Genomic DNA, 15,259 nt, shown 5'->3' with positions numbered 1-15,259 from the left:
ACATAGAAATATGAGAGGAGGCTCATGCCACCTCTCAAGGGTAGCAGCAATTGTCATGGAGAGTGTTCCATATGATCGTCTGGCTTAACCTGGCGGGACAACTTTCTGGTACTGAAACGGCGGTCGCCTTTTACAGTGTTAATCACATTTTCCTCCAAGTCTGGTGTTCGAACATTCCGGGTACGTCGTCCATGATTTGCTGCTTCCTGAAACGACCCAAACGCTGAAACACTGTGACGAACCTTGAACGGTGTGGTTGTTGCCAGCGGAGATATTTCTCATGATACAACCTTACAGACCGCCGCCCGCTACCACTTGCCTTTTCGCAAGTACACAACATGTCGGCAAGGTCTTAATTCGAATACGGCCCCATTGTGTATAACGCTGTATAGCATCCACTACAAGGTGAGTCAGCAAGAGAAGTGATTAGGACACAACATTACCAGTTCCTATGTTAGGATAGGGCGCTAGGACATGACGTATGAGGAGCTGTACCACCCTCTACAATGGTACAGAGCGTAGTAGACTGCAGTCTCTGTAACAAAGTATGATTGAATAAATGGTCTCTAGCAAGGAAATCATGCATTTCTGGACATAAGTTCATTAGACCACGTTGGAAAAAATCACCGGGGACAGAAAACTCTTTCCTGTTAGACAACTTAAAGTACCTCTCGCATTCTCCGAGCTAACAGTGCCGTACCACTCTTTTTATCTTTTTTAACCATTGTGTGATATTTACACTAAACATCCCGATGTTATCAATATTGTTATGATGTAGTAAGCATTCCACAGTGGCTTGATAAGTATAAATTCTCTAACAAAGTTTTTATGACCACCTGTTTAATAAATTTTTGGTCCAACTTTGGAACGCAGTACAGCAGCTATTGTAAGGCGCAAGGATTCGACAGGCCGCCCGTAGGTTTTCGGCGGTATGCAACAGCTGAGGACTATGCAGAGTTACAGCAGTTCTCATAAATTACGACCCGGCGGTTTATGTTGGCGGAGGTAGCACTTGATTTCGTGCTAGATGTGTTCCATAGCACCCAGATGAAGCGAATTTGATGACGAAGACGACAGAGACTGTTCACTGTGGTGTTCCTTAAACCATTGTAGCACATTTCTGGCAATTCGGAGAATTATCCTGCTGGAAGATGCCATAAACGTCGGAGATGACATCAGGCAAGCCAGGATGCAGGTGGTCCGCATTAACGTTCACGTAGTCTACAGACACCTTGGTGGCCCCGGATCGAATCCGCCCGGCGCCTTAACGACGGAGGCCGGTGTGCCGGCCAGCCAGAATGTGGTTTTTAGGCGGTTTTCCACATCCCACTAGGTGAATTCCGAGCTGGTCCCCATGTCCCGCTTCAGTTATACGGCTCGCAGACATCTGCACACATTCGCACTATTCCATGGATTACACTAGACACAGTCAGTTGGGGTACACTAATTCCGTCCCGGGGGATACGGGGTGGCTACAGGAAGTGCAACCCGGCCACCCCTTAAATTACCATTGCCAAATCCGATTAACCATGCCGACCCCGCATCATTGCGGGAAAACGGCACAAGCAAAAGAAAGAAAAGAAAGAAAGTCTACAGATACCTTGGTGACCTCGATTCTACTACATATCCCTTGAAGCCCAGGAAAAATTCCCCCATAACACAGTATGCCCGCACCGGTCTACGTCTTGGTCAAGGTGGATGTTTTAACCTTCAACACAGTGTAACAAGAAACTTGAGTCATGACACAATGCAACACGTTTCCGTTTGTTCGCGGTCCAGTATCAACGGTCCTGTGTCCACTGTAATCTTAATCGACAATGTCGTTGTATCAAGATGGAAACTTGTACGGATCATCTGCTGCGGTGCCCCATGTTTCAGTAACGTTCACTGAATGATGTGCCCTGAAAATCTTGTGGTTTCACTAACATTGTACTCTGTCGTCAGATTTCCACAGATGAGCGTCTGTCTTGCATTAGAAAGCAGGAACCGTCAACATCCTCTTACCGCGATGATGTATGGACGTCAACGACGCTCGGGGTAGTCGCGCGAACTGAGGCGTCTTGTCACGGCCAGCGTGGCTCCCCCGTCGGAGGTTCGAGTCCTCCATCGGACACGGGTGTGTGTTTCGTAATTGGCGTAAGTTAGTTTAAGTTAGATCAAATAGTGTGTAAGCTTAGAGACCGATGAGCTCAGCAGTTTGCTCCCATAAGACCTTACCACAAATTTCCAATTTGTGGACGTCAACACCTTGTCGCCTTCTTGTGCAGTAAACGTCCTATATTTCCTTTCAATTTCTATTACAATAGTAAGCAAACAGCTGACAAGCTTGTCCTTCTCAAGAGGCACGACCCTAGGCACAGGATCGTAAGAATCCGCCGTTTCTCAAAGTCCCTTATATCAGCAGATTTCCCCATTTATGGCACGTATCGTCGGCACAACGATTCCTCCTTCGTCTCTGCTCCACATACATATATTTCTCGTTGCCCCATGTGACAGTGTGTACTGACTCATCAGTGTTTATGCAGACGTGGTCTACTGCTAGAGTCATACGATGTTTGAGACCAAAGAAGACAGCATTTGGCGGTGTTACGCCAGGACGTTAAGTCTGAAACGAGACCGAATCGCAAAAGGAAGTTTGCTCGCGCTTGGAAGCTTACCCTAGCTGGGTCCTCTAAGCTGCGGCCAGTGAAATTTGCGACTAGAGGAGATGGAGGAAGGGTCCACTAATCTCTCTCCATCCCCTCCCTCCCCCCCCCCCTCCCTCGCCAAGGCCCTACTCCACGCTTACCCGGCAGGGTAAAGAACCAAACGCTCATACGTGGTGGTGCACTCTTCAACCTGGTTCGAGATGTTCGAGCAATAACTGTAATACCAAAATTTTTACTGTCAAATTGGCCATTATTAATTTTAATTTCGGTCGGAAGCAATAATAAATAGTATTTGTTTACAATCAGATATTCTGAAATACAACGAAAATCATTAGAGTCAAATTAAAAACGCGGATTTAAAAATTCGTATCTAATTTTACTCGACAAAGCATATTTTAAAATGAAAACAAAATAAAATATCGTACATACGTGTGGATCAGCACATCGTATGTCTAAGGAACTCAAAATGCGTTATGTGTATTTAATCCATAACAGATGCAGTTTAACTCCGTGACTGTTCCTTTATAGTGTATAGAAGAACGATCGCTACCAGTCAGAACCGAAGGGTATTCTATGTAACACACTACCGATTTCGGCCTTGTGCCCATTTTCAGGTGGCTTACAGTCATTTGCATGTTTCTATACTAAGTGTTGGAGATCACTATTTAAATCAAAAACAAATAATGTGATGAGGGTTGAACAGACATACATGAAACATCTGGAAGTGTCTAAGCGACATATGTTCTAAAATATTATAGCACTAACACATAGCTTGTGTATCCATATCGTTTTATGACATTTTTACAAAAAAAATTTTGTTTTTTTACACGTTACTTGTATGTTACTCACCATTCTAATTATGTTTGCTTCGATATTATGTCTTTGATAAAGCAGTGGCACTTAGCATGTTAGTAACGTCAGAAACACATGCACTCGCAACTTCCAACGACACTGGGAAACAGAGGTTATGGTAACAGAGCTTGGGTCAAAGGAGTACGGAGATGTTACACATGCACATTCATAACAGATATTACAAATTGCGAAAATGAAATTTTTACATGATTGAGGAGCCACAGTGCCATATATAAAATATGGAATGGTTGGTGCCAAATTATATAAGGGTGAATAGGCTTTTTTTTTAAATAATTGATAGTTGTGAGAGGGCCATTACTTACAGTTTCTGATTCTTAAAATATTTCGTTAAAGATGTGTATAAATGACTTCCAAGTAGCGGCGTCACAAAAAAGGCCCTTTGTTTACAAAAATTTTTTATTCTTTTATCTTACTTGTATGGTTCAGAGTATGTCTAATTGAATTTCACCGCCCTCGGGATAACTTTTTCTGGCAAAAAACCAATGCATTGTTGCTCTTTTTCAGGTTTTTGCCTATTACTTGGAAACTATACGTCCTACTAGAATTGTTACCCGTTTCAAATGAAAGAGCATTCAATTTTGTATTGAATGGAATACTTAAATGTCAACATCAGTGCCCGCATCTCGTGGTCTTGCGGTAGCGTTCTCGCTTCCCACGCTCGGACTCCCGGGTTCGATTCCCGGCGGGGTCAGGGATATTCTCTGCCTCGTGATGGCTGGGGGTTGTGTGATGTCCTTAGGTTAGATAGGATTAAGTAGTTCTAAGTTCTAGGGGAATGATGACCATCGATGTTATGTCCCCTAGTGCTCAGAGCCAATAGAACCTTTTTTTTTTTTTCAAAATCGTTGCAGCCGTTTGGCTGCTATCAGTTGTCAATGTTCGTTCATTTTTATAAGTTTAACTAGAAAGTCGGTTCCAACGCCAGTATCTCAAAAACAGTTATTCCAAATAAAAAATGTCGCGTTATCAGGGTTATAGACTATGAAATTTCATGTTACAGAAGCATCTAGTTTCTCAGTTTTAGGAACTATTAAGCATTCTTATACTTGAAAATCAAAGTAATTCGGTTTTCTTTTGTTTTCATAAGTCAAAGTTCTTCAATGAAATGAAATTTCCATTAAGAAGCCATAAATCTGCCCCACCTTCGGATATAGAGATCTGTATAGATCTTCTAGATTGACACGACAGAGAGACGCAGTGGTTAGCACACAGGACTCGTACTCGAGACAACAACGGTTCAAACCCGCTTCCAGCCATCCTGATTTAGTTTACTGTGATTTACCTAAATCACTTCAGGCAAATGCCGGGATGGCTCCTTTGAAAGGGCACGGCCGACTATTTTCCCTATCCTTCCCGTTTGGTGCCCTCCCTCAACTCAACCAACGGCTCACATGTTGACAGCCGAGGTCGCCATTCCCTCCGTTCCTTTGTTATTGTTTCCACTGTTAGCCACGCTCATTCTTCCTGTGTTGTGCGAGGGACGCGTTCAAAACTCCTTCCGTCTTGCAAAATTCTCGTTCGTCGTTTGAGTTTCATTTTGTTGGCACTCAGTGTATTTAAAATGAATTCTCCAAGTCGTATGCGGGTGTGTTTTATATAGGACGGCAATTTGGCAGTAGGTGATGTTAAACTGAAATAGAAACGACTGGAAACGATACTACAATCCACTAGGGATAGAAAATCGCAGCACATCATGGTCTGGTTGAAGTGCACAGTGCTTGTCAGAATAAACTGATTAGATCGTCTTTGGCAAAAGGTCCTGCTCCGTCATCTTCGAGTCTTCGATCACACAAAATGCTATCTGATTTTAATAAATAATGATTTTTTTATGGCGAGGAAATTGGTACTTAGAGGGAGTGACTAGAAGACTTCCCTACGCAAAGCAAACTATTGTTCGTGAAGTGATGAAACTTGAATTAACAGGTACTGTTGTTGGGTTGCTGAAAGCTGAGGTGATGACTCTGCTCGATGACTGGGCTCGCGACTTGCTGGAACGTATCCGTTATGAGGAACTTTGTGCTAAAAATGCTCAATGTCTAGGTTTTGTCACAGGGATTTTTACATGCCAATCATGATTAGAGAAAAACAGAAAATCCTCGATTCACACACAGAGAGAAACCTCTTGCCAATTTATGGTAGTACAAGTTGTTGCAGTTGTTCCCTCGACCCGGTGGGAGAACAAGCACGTCAATGTCCCCACCTACGATTGGCACACTGTCAGACTCAGCAACTTGGAAACAGCCGTTTTTGAGTTACAGGCGTTGGAACCGACGTTTTAGCCAAGTTAGTACAAATGAACGAACATTGACAACTGATTGTGGCCAAACGGCTGCACCGACTTAGACGTTTAATGGGTCATTCGACGCAAAATTTAATGCTCTTTCATTTTGGTAAGGGTAACAATTTCAGTAGGATGCATAGTATCCGATTAAAAGGGGGACACCAGAAAAAGTGCCAAAAGTTCCTGGTTTTTGGCCACAAACAGTTGGGGCGAGGGTTTGGAGATCGAAAGCTTGGATTCAACATGCTCTCAACTCTATACAAAAGATAAAAAATAAAATCTTCTAACTCGCTTCTTGCAAGCAAAACGTACCCCGTTACTGGACTAACATGTTTGCAAAGTCTACTTGTTCAATAAGAATTTGGTGTGGCGATGTTGAGCTAAGGATGTAAATTTCGAGTTCTTCAAAAAGATTCATTTTTTTTCTTTGCTGACAGTGTGTAGTATCTGCAGGTTGCCTTTAATTGCTGTCGCTGAGTGGTCGAGGTATTTCAGATGTGTTGCAAAAATGGATTTATCAAAATTGTTATGCCGGAAGACTTCTGTGTGTTCATAGTATCTTAGAGTGAAACTCCTTCCTGTCTGGCCCATGTAGGATTGTAAGCAATTGCAATATAACATTCTACGATATAGGTCCTGCCTTTGTGTGAAAACACTGTTTTTTCTTTCTTTTCCTTGTTTCTTTTATTTTTCTTTCTTCTTTTCTTCTTCTTCCTCTTTTTCCTTCTTTCTTTTGAAAGCGGAAAGTATATCCTGTAATTTAACTGCATACGCAGAAAGAAAGGCAAGAGCTGGAGATCCAAAAGCTGGTTATGTCTCATAAAATTTTACAATTACTGTATTCGTTGTGACACTGGTTATTAGTGTTTTATAAATGGAAGTGTGATTCCACAAACACGTTCGATGATGTGAGAGCATGTGTTTCTGAAGTTACTAACATCTGAAGTGCCACTGATTTATCAAAGGCTTAATATGAAAGCACAAATAATTAGCGTGGTGACTCATATACAGTTAACGAATAAAAAACCAAATATTTTGTAAGAAATGTGATAAATGTAATGTGAAAACAACATGGAAACACCAGCTATATGTAAGTACAGTAATATTAATAACACATGTTGCTTCGCTACTTACAGAAGCTTCGTTTGTGTCTATTTAGTCATCATCACATTATTTGTTCTTGATTTGAACAGTAACCTAACACCGAGTGTGAAAACATGTACGTGAATGTAAACCATATGAAGATGAGAACAGACACGAAACCGGTCGTCTCGTACATAAGATCACCTTCTCTTGCGAGTGGTAGTGGTTATTGTTCTACACCCTATAAAACGGACTGTCGTAGAAACTGAAATGCTGTTATGCAGATTTACATAGCTTCTTCTCCCACTCCTAGCGACATGAGGCCGCTTCCTCTATCCATAACTGAAAAAAATGATTATAGTGCTCTTTGTAATATTAACTGTGTATAGACTCAACAAACACACACTTGAACAATATTTTAGGACTAGTCACACGAGTGATCTGTAAACAATCTCCTTTGTAACTCGAATGCATTTACCCAGTATTCTATCGGTGAATTGAAGTCTGCCATCTGCTTTATCTACTGCTCATTGTGTGTGCATATTCCATTTTATATTACTGCCACAGCTCGTGGTCTCGCGGTAGCGTTCTCGGGCGGTCCCGGATACGATTCCCGGCGGGGTCAGGGATTTTCACCTGCCTCGAGACGACTGGATGTTGTTGTGTCGTCTTCATCATCATCATTCATCCCCATTACGGTCGGAGGAGGGCCATGGCAAACCACCTCCGCTAAGACCTAGCCTAGTAAGGCGGCGCGGGTCTCCCGCGTCGTTCTCCTACGCTCCGTCACGGAGTGTGGGACTTCATCACCATCATTACGTATCCGTATGAGTTGACCTACTCTGATTGCGACTGGTTGATAATTAGTCATGGACTACTACTATTTTCGTCTCGTGATGTGCACAATATTACAATTATGAACGTCTTACCGAGATTGGGCTGAATACTAGTGCAATACTTTTCAGACAGTATCTCATTACAGATAACTACATGAACACATGCTAGAATTCTAAGGTTGTTGTTAATATTGTCTGCTAGGTGATTCATATACAACATGCACAGCAAGGGTGCCAGCACACTTTCCTGGTGGACACCCGAAGTTCCCTCTACATCTTTCTGTGACTGTCCATGCAATGTAAGATGCTGTGTCTTCCCTAATGAGAAATCTTCAATCCATTCGCACATTTCGCTTGATACCCCATAGGATGGTACTTTCGGCGACAGGCGTACGGACCAGACTGCAGAAACATGGAGCGTTTCCGGTGCACGAGGACTCTGAGGTCTCAGGTAGGCTGTGACGTGGTGAACAGGTAGACTCTAGGAACACGAGGCCCAAATTTCGCAGATTTCTGGTTTCGCGTTCCACTGATTTCCGGTTGGTCGCACGTTTCGCTGTGTATCCCGACCAGCCCGGCGTAGCTCGGGATGGACTACGCTGCAACCCACCGCAGGGAGTCCGGCGCTAAGTGCCTGTCTCGTCAGACAGCGCCTTTACGAGTGTTGAGCGTGCAGCAGTGCCACGTCTGATTTACAGCCACAAGTCCAGCGCGAGCTGTTCCCGGAACATGTTAAGCGACGCTCCTGCAGCCGGATCTGTACGACGACGATTCGCACAATTTCCACGGCCTTCATAACTGTTACTTCGAGGTGACCTTTATAATTGTTACTGATAAGGGATTCGGGTATGTATTCGTTCTTGCAGTGGTGCGATCGCGATCGAGCTGGAGGGAGTTCAAGTCGGATACATGTCGATGCGTGGAGACAAGATCACACACTTACGTTTTAGGTTCAAACCGAAACCTTTTCACAGCTTGTCATGGGCAGGAGGCATGTAACACTGAGCTGGTTATCCGTCACTTGGTTGATTTTTTGTTGTTACTATGATCATTGGCAGTTTTGCCTCGAAAATGGCAGGGAGTTCTCCTGTAGAAATATTGGTGATTGTCGACAATGTCACCCGGCCATTACCGTAAGTTATCTGAACATTATTACTGTTATTAGCATTTGATTAATACCATATGAAAAGAATTGGATCCAGTTACTTACTACTTTTACACGATTTGTGTTAAATTCACGTATTCTGGTCATCCAGGCGGTGTATACTGCGAACACAGCAGATTCGACCTTTAGTAGACCCTGCAACAGCAACAAATGAATATGACATAGATCGTATTTTGACCATCTATTGTTCAAGCTGATGTTTTTAGTGCTGCCGCACCCAGTGAACGGTTAGATATTTGCTGTATACCGTTGTTTATCTGAAAAAAAAAATAGACGACCGAAGGCAACGGCGTGTTACCATTATATCGATGTCTGGAGACTTGCATGCTTGGTTAGTATATTAGGAGAGCGTAAAATAATATTTAGGGAAAAGAAAATAATTTATTTTCTGCGTATCATGAAGAGAAAATTTCCGTCGTAAGTAACAAGCCAATAAAAGAAGAAGAAATCAAAGAATTTGACTAGCAACATGTATAAATGTGTTATTACACATAAATTTCTGTAAAAAATTTAAAGAGATACTTTTATTGTCTTCAGTCCAAAGATGGACTAGCCTATGGATGCCTCTTTGTATCCCTACAACTACTGCAACCTACAATCATATGGACCTGCTTATTGTATTTAACTCTTAGTTTTCCCTGTAGTGTTTTTACCGACTCACACTATCCATCATTATAAAATTGACCGTTCCTTGAAACCTCAGGTTGTCTCCCACAAATCGATTGTCTCTTTTAGTCTGGTTGAGTAACAAATTTCTTTTTCTATTGTTATATCCAGTACCTTCTCATTTTTTATTCGATCTACCCATCTAATCTCGATCATTCTTCTATTGTAGCAGATTTCGAAAGCTTCTGTTCTCTTCTTGTATGAATTGCTTCTGGTTCATGTTTCACTCCCGAACAAACCTACGTATAAAAATACCTTCAGAAAAAATTTCCTTACACTAAAATTTATATTCCATTTAACAAATTCCTCTTTTTCAGAAACGCTTTTCTTTTTACGCATTTGATATCCTTTGTGCTTTGATCATCCTTTGTTGCACAAATAGTAAAACTCATCTTCTACGTTTGGTGCCTCATTTCCTAACCTAATACATCTACATCTACATGACTACTCTGCAATTCACATTTAAGTGCTTGGCAGAGGGTTCATCGAACCACAATCATACTATCTCTCTACTATTCCACTCCCGAACAGCGAGCGGGAAAAACGAACACCTAAACCTTTCTGTTCGAGCTCTGATTTCTCTTATTTTATTTTGATGATCATTCCTACCTATGTAGGTTGGGCTCAACAAAATATTTTCGCATTCGGAAGAGAAAGCTGGTGACTGAAATTTCGTAAAAAGCTCTCGCCGCGACGAAAAACGTCTATGCTGTAATGACTTCCATCCCAACTCGTGTATCATATCTGCCACACTCTCTCCCCTATAAGGCGATAATACAAAACGAGCTGCCCTCCTTTGCACCCTCTCGATGTCCTCCGTCAATCCCACCTGGTAAGGATCCCACACCGCGCAGCAATATTCTAACAGAGGACGAACGAGTGTAGTGTAAGCTGACTCTTTAGTGGACTTGTTGCATCTTCTAAGTGTCCTGCCAATGAAACGCAACCTTTGGCTCGCCTTCCCGACAATATTATCTATGTGGTCCTTCCAACTGAAGTTGTTCGTAATTTTAACACCCAGGTACTTAGTTGAATTGACAGCCTTGAGAATTGTACTATTTATCGAGTAATCAAATTCCAACGGATTTCTTTTCGAACTCATGTGGATCATCTCACACTTTTCGTTATTTAGCGTCAACTGCCACCTGACACACCATACAGCAATCTTTTCTAAATCGCTTTGCAGCTGATACTGGTCTTCGGATGACCTTACTAGACGGTAAATTACAGCATCATCTGCGAACAACCTAAGAGAACTGCTCAGATTGTCACCCAGGTCATTTATATAGATCAGGAACAGTAGAGGTCCCAGGACGCTTCCCTGGGGAACACCTGATATCACTTCAGTTTTACTCGATGATTTTCCGTCTATTACAACGAACTGCGACCTTCCTGACAGGAAATCACGAATCCAGTCGCACAACTGAGACGATACCCCATAGCTCCGCAGCTTGATTAGAAGTCGCTTGTGAGGAACGGTGTCAAAAGCTTTCCGGAAATCTAGAAATACGGAATCAACTTGAGATCCCCTGTCGATAGCGGCCATTACTTCGTGCGAATAAAGAGCTAGCTGCGTTGCACAAGAGCGATGTTTTCTGAAGCCATGCTGATTACGTGTCACTAGATTTAATTCTGCTACATTCTATCACCCGTGTTGTTTAGTTTTGTTGATATTCATCGCATAACATCTTTTTAAGTCACCAACCATTACAGTCAACTGCTCTCTATATCTTTTGCTCTCTCTGACGGAATTACAACATTATTGGCAAGTCACCTAGTTATTATTTCTTCTCGATGAACTTGAAAATCCTTTTCAAATTTCTGCTTGCTTTCCTTTCTACTTACACAACGTGTAGATTAAATATCATCGGCACATGTTAGAACAGACTCACTCTCTTCTCAAAAACTACTCCACTTTCATACTTTAATGTTCCTCAACTTTTATAACTGTGGTCTGCTTTCAGTACAAGATATAAATAATTTGTCGCTTAGTGTGTTTTATTTCTGCTGCCTCCAGAATTCCAAAGAGTCTATTCTAGTCAAGCTTATCAAAATGTTTCTGAGTCTACATATGCAGATTTGTCTTTTTTTAGTCTAGATATGTCGGTGTAGCACACCTTTTGATGTTTAAAGCTCACTGTGTAACTAATCAAATTATTAGGATGAGATATATGGATGTTCCTGCAAGGACACATAATTGTGTCGGATATGCTAAGAGCGTGGTTTATTCCTCACTAGTTGCTGCATGAGACCAAACCGTAAACAGACATTCCGGTACACTAGCAAGTTCCCTAGTTCGGGGTTTGACTTACTTCTTGTCTTATAAAGTTACCTTGACGTTTCACTTTGTCGTTTTCTTCAGTGGCTGCAGGTTCTAACATGCATACAATTAATACAATTAACTGTGAATGATGGCATGGCAAGTGGGAAAGTCTCAACTTTACTTCAATGTAAGTCTCGAAACAAAGGAGTAATTCCATGTTTTTAATAAAATTACTAAAATATAACAGTGCATAGAGCCAGCATAGCGATAATACTTGAATCTAAGCTCGCGGAGTGTAATTTTCACTCACCGATCACCAGTGCAAGTCCATGAAATCATTTTACACGACTTTCATAACCGTTCAGAGTCGACCTCTCGCGAATTCGCGTATAACGGCTCTCCAAGGCCGAATACTGCTGTCACTTAAGTTGAAGAACATCAAATATCCTCTTGCAGTACGTATATGTTGTCAGTCTGAATGCTAGTCGGAAACTAGGCAAATAGCTAACTTCAGTATTCAGCATCTGCCTGCTTGGAGCGCGTTTGTTACTGGTCAGTTTCTTCGACCGACGATTGTCAGTATTATATAAAATTGTAACTAGTATGTTGTTGTTGTGGTATTCAGTCCTCAGACTGGTTTGATGCAGCTCTCCATGCTACTCTGTCCTGTGCAAGATTCTTCATCTCCCAGTACCTACTGCAACCTATATCCTTCTGAATCTGCTTTGTGTAGTCATCTCTTGGTCTCCCTCTACGATTTTTACCCTCCACGCTGCCCTCCAATACTAAATTGGTGATCCCTTGCTGCCTCAGAACATGTCCTACCAACAGATCCCTTCTTCTGGTCAAGTTGCGCCAAAAACTTCTCTTCTCCCCAATCCTATTCAATACCTCCTCATTAGTTACGTGATCTATCCACCTTATCTTCAGCATTTTTCCGTAGCAGCACATTTCAAAAGCTTCTATTCTCTTCTTGTCCAAACTATTTATCGTCCATGTTTCACTTCCATACATGGCTACACTCCATACAAATACTTTCAGAAGCGACTTCCTGACCCTTAAATCCATACTCGGTGTTAACAAATTTCTCTTCTTCAGTAACGCTTTCCTTGCCATTGCCAGTCTACATTTTATATCCTCTCTACTTCGACCATCATCAGTTATTTTGCTCCCCAAATAGCAAAACTCCGTTACTACTTTAAGTGTCTCATTTCCTAATCCAATTCCCTCAGCATCACCCGACTTAATTCTACTACATTCCATTATCCTCGTTTTGCTCTTGTTGATTTTCATCTTATAGCCTCCTCTCAAGACACTGTTCATTCCATTCAACTGCTCTTCCAAATCCTTTGCTGTCTCTGACAGAATTACAATGTCATCGACGAATCTCAAAGTTTTTATTTCTTCTCCATGGATTTTAATACCTACTCCGAATTTTTCTTTTGTTTCCTTTACTGCTTGCTCAATATACTAGGGAACTTGCAGGTGTACCGGAATTTCTGTTTACGGCATGGTCTCATTCAACAACTAGTGAGGAATAAACCACGCTCTTAGCATATCCGACACAATTATGTGTCCTTGCAGGAACATTCTTATACCTCATCCTAATAATTTGATAAGTTACACAGTGAGCTTTAAACATCGGCGAGAGGCTACAACCCTGTCTCACTCCCTTCCCAACCACTGCTTCCCTTTCATGTCCCTCGACTCTTATAACTGCCATCTGGTGTCTGTACAAATTGTAAATAGCCTTTCGCTTCCTGTATTTTACCCCTGCCACCTTTAGAATTTGAAAGAGAGTATTCCAGTCAACATTGTAAAAAGCTTCCTCTAAGTCGACAAATGCTAGAAACGTAGGTTTGCCTTTCCTTAATCTTTCTTCTAAGATAAGTCGTAAGGTCACTATTGCCTCACGTGTTCCAGTATTTCTGCAGAATCCAAACTGATCTTCCCCGAGGTTGGCTTCTACTAGTTTTTCCATTTGTCTGTAAAGAACTCGTGTTAGTATTTTGCAGCTGTGGCTTATTAAACTGATTGTTCGGTAATTTTCACATCTGTCAACACCTGCTTTCTTTGGGATTGGAATTATTATATTGTTCTTAAAGTCTGAGGGTATTTCGCCTGTTTCATACATCTTGCTCACCAGATGGTAGAGTTTTGTCACGACTAGCTCTCCCAAGGACGTCAGTAGTTCCAATGGAATGTTGTCTACTCCGGGGGCCTTGTTTCGACTCATACCTATTGGTACGTTGCCCCAAAGTATGAACTAAATAGTAAAAATATGTACATATTCCATGCCACTGAAGATGCCTTGCACAGAATAAAGGCGAAACGCGTATGGCACGAAATTTGTGTTCCATTAAGTTGTAGTCAGACTGTCCGAGAAGTAAAAATTATCAATATACCGTAACGACTCAGTATTCTGCACTCTAAGTCTGCTTGTGAAAGACAACGTGAAAAGAATCGATTTTACCTAACTTAAATAATGTAATCGAAAGCAATCTTATGAGCGTAACTGAAATGCTGCGTCTCACCATTACATCGAAAGGTGTTAGCCGAATGCGTCCGTACTGAACGCCAGAGAAATGTCTGGTATACTGCTCGCTTTAGAGTGATGCTCATGGTGGAGGACGAGGTGAGAATGCCTTTTGCTTCAAAGCGCGGAGTACGGAAACGGATTCTACCACCTAGTGCTCTTAATGGTCAGCTCCGGTTAAAGATTTTGGCCTTGTGGTAAGAAAACACGCACGTCCTTACATGAATGCGTGGTGTCTGTTCTTCCGGACATGTCTGAAAGAAAAAGCACCGTACATTCATCTAACTGTTTCGCCGTCCGCGCCCGATAGCTGAGTGGTCAGCTCAACAGACTGTCACTCCTAAGGGCTAGAATTCGATTCCCGGCTAGGTCGGAGATTTTCTGCGCTCAGGGACTGGGTGTTGTGTTGTCCTAATCATCATTATCATTTCATCCCCATCGACGCGCAAGTCACCCAAGTGGCAACGAATGGAAAGACTTGCATCCGGCTAACGGTCTACCCGGCGGGAGGCCCACGCCACATGCATTTCCAGATTTCGGTTTTCAGAGATTTTTTCAAATCGCTTCAAGCAAATGCCGGGATGGTTCCTTTAAAAGGGCTCGGCCAATATCCTTCCCCATGCTTCCCTAATCCGAGCTTGCGCTCCGTCTCTAATAACTTCATTGTTGACTGGACATTCAACACTAATGTCCCCCTCCTCCTCCTTCGGTGTGAATGCACAATTACGTCTGACCTGTAGTAATGTCTAGCAAGGGAACCTCCCCATCGCACCCCACTCAGGTTTAGTTATAAGTTGGCACAGTGGATAGGCCTTGAAAAACTGGACACAGATGAAGCGAGAAAACAGGAAGAAGTTGTGTGAAACTATGAAAAAAATGAGCAAAATGTACAAACTGAGTAGTCCACG

Source organism: Schistocerca gregaria, chromosome 7 (genome assembly GCF_023897955.1).
Source record: "Schistocerca gregaria isolate iqSchGreg1 chromosome 7, iqSchGreg1.2, whole genome shotgun sequence".
Taxonomy (NCBI): domain Eukaryota; kingdom Metazoa; phylum Arthropoda; class Insecta; order Orthoptera; family Acrididae; genus Schistocerca; species Schistocerca gregaria.
Note: the sequence above shows the minus strand (reverse complement) of the source record.